Consider the following 8,075-nt stretch of genomic DNA (forward strand, 5'->3'; position numbering starts at 1 on the left):
CTAGATTTCAGCAGTAAACCATACATATATAGCCTCAGAAATAGATTGATGGCTCTTGTTAATGCATATGTTGCCCATCTTATGCTGGGTAGGAGTTAGAGATTAATATTTTATCCTCTAATTTTATATTGCATTTAACACAGCACCAGATGGGACACTCCACAACAACTAATAAGAGGTGAAGCCTGAGTCAGCTGTTTGATCAAATGTGTTTCGTGCAACCTGCCTAGGAACATCAAAACAATTAGTCAGACCTGAAATTCCATCTGAGCTAGCATTGATATTCAAAGATAGGAATCCAGGTAAGTTCAGAAACCAAATATTGTATTTTGATTTGTTTTGAAGTGGCCATCTGCCCACATCAAAAAGCTACTGCAACAGTTTGGCAGGCAGCTTAAAAACCAAAATAACTGCTCTGTGCAGGTCAGGTTCACAGGCATCCCAATGTTGACGGGAAAGCAGAAAAAGTAATGCCGACAGCATGTAGCACTTTCCCAAGTTGCCATCCCAAAGCGTCTATAACTTCTAACTTGTCAAAAGTTGCAGCTCTCATAAGAATCCTTTAAGGAAAGTTTATAGATCCATATCAAACTTGAAATATCAGTGGCTAACATATTTACAAACAGCATAGAAATCTAATAAAATATTGTATAAAATTACATGATGTAATAATCCTGATGTATGTATAATTTATAACCTGACACATTTAAAATGCTCCTTTCAATTAAAAAAGAGCTTCAAAGATATTGATAGTTTTATTTGTACATTTTACTAGGATTTATGTGTGGGTCAATAGTCTAACTTTTAGTTGTTTAAAGCAAATCCAATACCACAAAGACTTGCTTTAGTCACGCCTTGTAGGAGGTCAAGGGGAATAACCTCTACCTTCACGACTCTGCCCTGCCCCCCTCTTCCTTTCAAACCCAGTCTTCACCCTCTAAGTCTATGCCTAGGAAATGCTGGCCTTAGCAGTCCCTCTTTTTGGAAGAGGGGCAGTTGAAAGGAGTTGAAGAGGGCTCTCGGGTGTCGAGTTAGGGCTGGGATGCATGAGGAGGGGTAGGTAGGAGGACAAGCTCCTTTAGTATCAAAGAGCTTGTGGAAGAGCTCGCAGTGGACCACCAAGTGGACCACCAGCTGAGCTCCTTCGAATGAGAGCTGCCGGCTGGCAGGGAGAAGGGCAACCCGAGCATCAGCCTAGAAAAGCTAGATGTGGGCACACTTCAAAGAGCTCACCAACCAGGTGAGTCACCCAGAAGGGCAGGAGGATGTTCCCATGTTGAAGGTGAGTGTGTCTGACCTGGACTCCAATGCCATGTATTCTTTCCTCCTGGACTCTGTAGTGGCGGACAGACATAGTTGGAAATATGTGAACACAGAGTGGGTGCCTGGGAGTCAGTCTGAGCTGCAGGTGCCCAGCTGAGTCTATATCCACTCTAAGTCTCTGAACTTGGAGCCCAGTGGATGAATGCACCTGTATCCTTCAGCAAAGTTAAACTCACCAGCAAGCACAATAGAGGGTGTCAGATCATATTGAACTCCTTACATAAATATAAACTTCAAGTCCACATAGTAATAGTTGAGGGTCTACAGAGGATGCTTACCAGCCATTGCATTCCCAAGACTTAATATATATCTGTGACAGCTTATCAGAATGAGAAGATTATAGCTCTTAAAACCAAATACAATCCATTTGTAAAGGCTTGCCTTGATGCAAAGAGAAACAGGAATCACAAAGATAAGATGGAAGAACCCAGAGCGGAACAGCAACCCGGGTATTCTTAATGGAAGTGGCTTATCCCTGGAACCAGTACTTTCTGTCTGCTGCCAACCTCCATCTTCAGTTTGGAGGTGTTCTTTCATTTTCCTTCAGCCATGACTGTGAAAGATGCCCTGTCCTGAGGAACCACAGTTTAACCCCTTCCTCAGCCAGTACACTCTTTGGAATAATTCTCCAACCTATTTTGACAATTCATTTGCATGTTAGCCATGCTCCAATCCTATGAGAATTGGCCCAGCCTTAGGATGTCTGTACATACCATCATGTTACTCCTGACTCCCAACAGGACTCCATTGGTACCCCAACCTGTGGCTAGCTGGTAGGGTGCCATCACACCAGGGTCTCAGACAACAGGACTGTCTAATGGGAGTCCAGTTCTTCCTCCTGAACACTATCTTACTCAGATAATCTCAGGTCCCTCCTCCTCAGAACCTTCACTGTATAAAGACTTTGTCATGGTCACAGACATTCCTGGCAATCAATATTGGCCTCATAACCTCATGGGCACCCCTGCCACTACCTTCCATGTAAATCAAAGCTTTTGCTTAAAATATGCACTGAATTTTTCTGTTATGTCAACTAGTGCTGATTTGATCTACTAAGTACCGAATGACAGTCTCATGGGTCAAGCGAAAAAACATAAAACCTCATTAACTTCACTTTAAAATATGAAAAGGAATACATGCTCTGCTATTTATCAAAAGATAACCCCACCCATCATCTGTAGTACCTATTTAGTCCTGAGTTGTGTTTATATGCAACAAATTAATTTCAATATGGAAAAAAATTCAGTTGGCCTAGTTAATTGTTACTTGTTTAGAATAAAAATTCCTTTGCTAAGGTCCAGAAACTTATTTCTTGTGTTTCATATAGCATATAGATGACTTTGACATGAAAGAATTAATAAATTCAACAGGTCTTATTTAGTGAAATAAAAAGCACATTTTTAATTCTATTTCCTTTTGCTTTGGAGTAGTTTTCAGGTCTCTTTTGTGACAGTTATCATACTTATAGTTGGAGTGTTAAGGACAGAACAAATTCATAGATGAGGACAACAGATTTTAACTGAAATGGAAATTTCACTGTTCTGCTCACTAGAATGTGTTTATTTTGAGCATATGCTATTGTCTCTTTTATTATTAAACTTACAACTGTTATATTTGTCTTTGGAAAAAATAGCCAAAAAATCAACAAAATATATTCTGCAAAATAAAGGTAATTTGCAAAAAACAAAATGAATCAACAATAACGAAAACAGCAAATACATTGCTAAAAAGTTTAGTGAGAGAATTCAGTATTAGAAATTAGTAACTCAAACATAACTGCTAAAATTTGCCAAAGTTATATAGCTCAGCCCTCATTCTGGAACAAAAAGATATATTTTAGGGATGTAAAACTCTATTACGTATATATATTTTTTAAATTAATAAAAAATTAAAATGACTTGTCTTTTCTTTTTGAGGAAAATTGGCCCTGAGCTAACATGTGATCCCAGTCTTCCTCTTTTTGCTTGATGAAGATAGTCCTTGAGGTAACATTCATGCCAGTCTTCCTCTACTTTGTATATGCGACACCACCACAGCATGGCTTGATGAGTGGTGTGTAAGTCCACACCCAGGATCCGAACCTGCGAACCTTGGGTCACCAAAGAAAACTTAACCACTACACCACTGGGCTGGCCCCAAAATGACTTTTCTTTATTAGGTATCTGTTCAAGTTGCCAAATGCATTGCACTAGCAGATTAAAATGCAGTACATTTTAAAAATTAACAGGTTGCTTTCTAGAGCAGTTTACAGTAGTTTAGATTATCAGAAAAAATTAAGCAGAAAGTACAGAGTTCCCAAAAACTCCCTGTATTAGGTTTTTAGCATTTTTTGTCTGGAGTTTGAAGATCCTTGACTCAGTATACTTCCCATTTTAATCCATCCACAGCTAACACTATTAAAGCAATCTTAAAAATGAAAATCTCACCAACTGTCATATCTGTGTTGTAAACTGGAGTTGAAATATTGAGAAATACATCAACCCATTAGTAAACATCCCTGACTCTACCAGGTAGGTAAAGACGTCATTGCGGCCATGGTTCTCAATCCTTCGCGTGCTGCGGGAATCACCTGGAGAGCTGTCCAACACCTGGGTTGCTGATTCAGGGTCTGAACAGCAGGTCTGGGAGGTCTTGAGAGTGTACACTGCTGACAAGTTCTCAGGTGAGGTTGGTACTCCTGGTCCCAGAGCAAAACTGTGAGCACTATTGCCTCACAACTTTCGCACTTCTGATGATAAGTCTGCTGTTCTTTCTTTTGTAAGCATTCTAGTTTTCTATTGCTGCTTTAAAAAAGTCCTGGTATTTAATGACCATAAAATTACGATTTACTTAGCTCCCAAATCTGATTTTTTCTATGTCTCTTCTAAAAGGAGACTTTCTTTTCTGCTTCCTCAGTCAGTATATTTCTATACTCTTTATGTCTATGATACCTTTTATTATCTTCTCCATTCTTCTTATTCCTCTGTTCCCTTTCTTTTGTAGGTTTGCATCATTTTATTGTTAAATATTAGTTTGTTGAGATCTCTGGAAAAGGAAAAAATAAGCTTGTTAAAATCATTTTGAGTAAACACATCTACATAATTTTTTAAATACCTAAACTATATATGGTAGCATAAAAAAAGAGAAAAATATAAGCATAGATCAGTGAGGAAGCTCCATATTTAGGCACAAGTTTTAAGAGAAAATTAACCAACAGGGAGCAATCAGAAAATTTGGCATTTGCACTGTCACAGAAACCAAGAGAAAGAAGCAAGAGTAAAATAAGATAAGAATGGGAAAATAGTGTTGAGTTGGTTAGTGTCTTCATGCACAATTTCAGCAAAAAGTTATAATTTTAAAATAAAATTTGGTTAGGCTACACAGCATGTTCCCTTAGGAAATATTTTCCTCTCCTCACGCCATACAAGGATTAGAATTATCTGGAGAAATTCAAGGAACTCGCTCTGGGAGAACTAGGCAATGAGTCACTGGGGACATGGTCTACCCTTCTTCAAGAAAGAGGAGCTTGCTCAGCTCTTCCCATGGGAGGTGTGGCTAAAGCCAAATAAATTTCCCTTGGGCCCCAAGATATCTCTGGATGCTGAGGAACTCGTTTGTCCACATAACTCCTATAAGCAGCTGGTACCTCAAATACAGACTTCTTGACACCAAGCACAGTCTGTTCATCCCAAAGCCAGCAGCTTTCAAGTTTGAACTATAAAAAGAAAGAGTAACGAAGGGTGAGTCTTTCCCGTAAAAGTCAAGACTGACCATATCGGCCCAGCTGCACACTGGCGTTGCCATACATCTCTCAGTGTGGTAGTGGGGGAAGGAAGACCTGTGCATCTCTTCAAAATTATTATCATAAAATATACATAACATAATTTGTGATTTTAACCACCTTTGAGTATACACTTCAGTGACATTAAGTACATTCTCATTCTTGTGCAACTATCACCATCATCCATTGACAGAACTTTTTCGTCTTCCCAAACTGAAACTTGGCACCATTAGACAATAACTCCCCATTCCCACTCTCCCCAGCCTCTAATAAGTACCGTTCTACTTTCTGTCTCTATAAATTTGACTATTCTAGGTACCTAATATAAGTGGAATCGTACAGTATTTATCCTTTTTTAACTGGCTTATTTCACTTAGTATAATGTCTTCAAGGTTCATCTATGTAGCATGTGTCACAATTTTCTTGTTTTTTAAGGCTGCATCATATTCCATTGTATGTGTATACCACATTTTGTTTGTTCATTTATCTTTCAATGGGCATTTGGGTTAATTCCATCTTTTGACTATTGTGAATGATGCTGCAATGAATACGGATGAACTGATATGTGTTTTAATTTCTGCTTTCAATTGTTTGGGGCATATGCTCAAAACATGAAATTGCTGGATCATACAATAATAATATGTTTTAATTTTTGAAGAATAATTATACCAATTTCCATAGGAATTGCAGTATTTTACATTCCCACCAGCAACATATAAGTGTTCCAATTTCTACACATCTTCATCAACACTTGTTATTCCATTTTGTTTTCGATTATAGCCATCCTAATAGGTATGAAATATTCTCATTGTGTTTGTTTTTTTTTAAAGATTGGCACCTGAGCTGACATTTGTGGCCAATCTTTTTTTTTTTCTTCTCCCCGAGGCCCCCCGAGTACATAGTTGTATATTCTAGTTGTAGGTCCTTCTGGCTCTGCTATGTGTGCAGGCACCTCAGCATGGTTTGATGAGTGGTGCTAGGTCCATTCCCAGGATCTGAACTGGCAAAACCCTTGGCCAGCATAGCAGAGTACATGAACTTAACCACTCGGCCACAGGGCCAGCCCCCTCATTGTGGTTTTGCTTCAACCTCCTTTGCTCTTGCAGTTCCCTTTTCTATGCAAGTTTTCGTTTCCTCAATAAAGCCTATTTCTTAACACATGCTATGTAATAATGAGAACTTTGTCCCAAAGCTGTTACATGAAAGGTAGCAATACAATAAACACATTATCTTTGTCTTGGTCAATAAAATTTTTCATTAAATGCATAACATTTAGCTTGACTAATTAATAGTCCACCTGATGCTTCTTGTAACAATATTACTGTATTAATTCATCTATAACACCAACATTTTGAATAGTCATAACATAGAAGACATATATGATCCTTTTTTTATTGAGTTCATAATAGTTTACATCATTGTGAATTTCAGTTTTACATTATTTCTTGTCCATCACCATAAAGTGCCCCCCTTCACCCCCTGAGCCCATCCTCCAGCCCCCTTCCCCTGGTAACCACTGAACTGTTCTCTTTGTCGCTGTGTTTGTTTATCTTCTTCATATGAGTGAAATCATATGGTGTTTGCCTTTGTCAGTCTGGCTTATTTCACTTAACATAATACCCTCCAGATCCATCCATGTTGTTGCAAATGGGATAATTTTATCTTTTTTATGGCTTAGTAGTATTCCATTGTGTGTGTGTGTGTGTGTGTGTGTATACATACACCATACATCATATATGTATATATATATGTACATATGTATATGTACACCATACATCATATCTTCTTTGTGCAATCATCAGTTGATGGGCAAATGGATTGCTTCCATGTCTTGGCTGTTGTGAATAATGCTGCAATGAACATAGGGTTTCATACGTCTCTTTGCATTGTTGATTTCAAGTTGTCTGGGTAGATATCCAGTAGTGGGATAGCTGAGTCATATGGTATTTCTGTTTTTAGTTTTTTTGAGAAATCTCTATACTGTTTTCCATAGTGGCTGCACCAGTTTGCATTCCCACCAGCAGTGTATGAGAGTTCCCTTTTCTCCCCACCCTCTCCAACATTTGTTATTTTTGGTCTTAGTGATTGCAGCCATTTTAACAGGTGTAAGGTGGTATCTTAGTGTAGTTTTGATTTGCAACTCCCTGATGATTAGTGATGTTGAACATCTTTTCATGTGCCCATTGGCCATCTGTATATCTTCTTTAGAAAAATGTCTGCTCATATCCTCTGCTCATTTTTTTTTCTTTAAAGATTGGCACCGGAGCTAACATCTGTTACTGATCTTTTTTTTTTTTCCCTTTTCTTCTTCTTCTTCCCAAAGCACCCCAGGATATAGTTACATATTCTAGCTGTAGTTTCTTCTGGCTGTATTATGTGGGGCATTGCCTCAGCATGGCTTGATGAGCAGGGCCATTTCCATGTCAAGGATCTGAACCTGTAAAACCCTGGGCCGCTGAAGTGGACAGAGCAAATTTAACCATTTGGCCATGGGGTCAGCCCCCATCTGCCCATTTTTTCATCTGGCTGTTTGTTTTTTTGTTGTTCAGTTGTGCGAGTTCTTTATACATTATGGAGATCAACCCCTTGTTGGATATATGATTTGCAAATATCTTCTCCTAATTGTTAGCTTCTCTTTTTGTTTTGATCCTTTTTGTTTTGATTTTTGTTTACTTTCCTTTGCCTTGAAGAAGCTCTTTAGTCTGATAAGCTCCCACTTGTTTATTCTTTCTTTTGTTTCCCTTGTCTGAGAAGACATGATGTTCGAAAAGATCCTTTTAAGTTCAGTGTCAAAGAGTGCACTACCCATATGTTCTTCCAGAAGGCTTATGGTTTCAGTCCTTTATTGAACGAAATAGATGATGACATAAAGAAATGGCAAAATATTCCAAGCACGTGGATGGGAAGAATAAACGTAGTTAAAATGTCATACTACCAAAAGTAATCTACAGATTCAACGCAATCCCTATCAGAATCCCAATGACATTCTTCA

General features: G+C 38.4%; 1 pseudogene; it reads left to right on the plus strand.

Annotated features, from left to right (window-relative positions):
* LOC103550443 (T-box transcription factor T pseudogene) overlaps positions 1–2,100 on the plus strand; it is an 81,624-nt pseudogene extending 79,524 nt beyond the window's left edge.
* The last annotated feature ends 5,975 nt before the right edge of the window (positions 2,101–8,075 follow it).

Source organism: Equus przewalskii, chromosome 20 (assembly GCF_037783145.1).
Source record: "Equus przewalskii isolate Varuska chromosome 20, EquPr2, whole genome shotgun sequence".
NCBI classification, from domain to species: domain Eukaryota; kingdom Metazoa; phylum Chordata; class Mammalia; order Perissodactyla; family Equidae; genus Equus; species Equus przewalskii.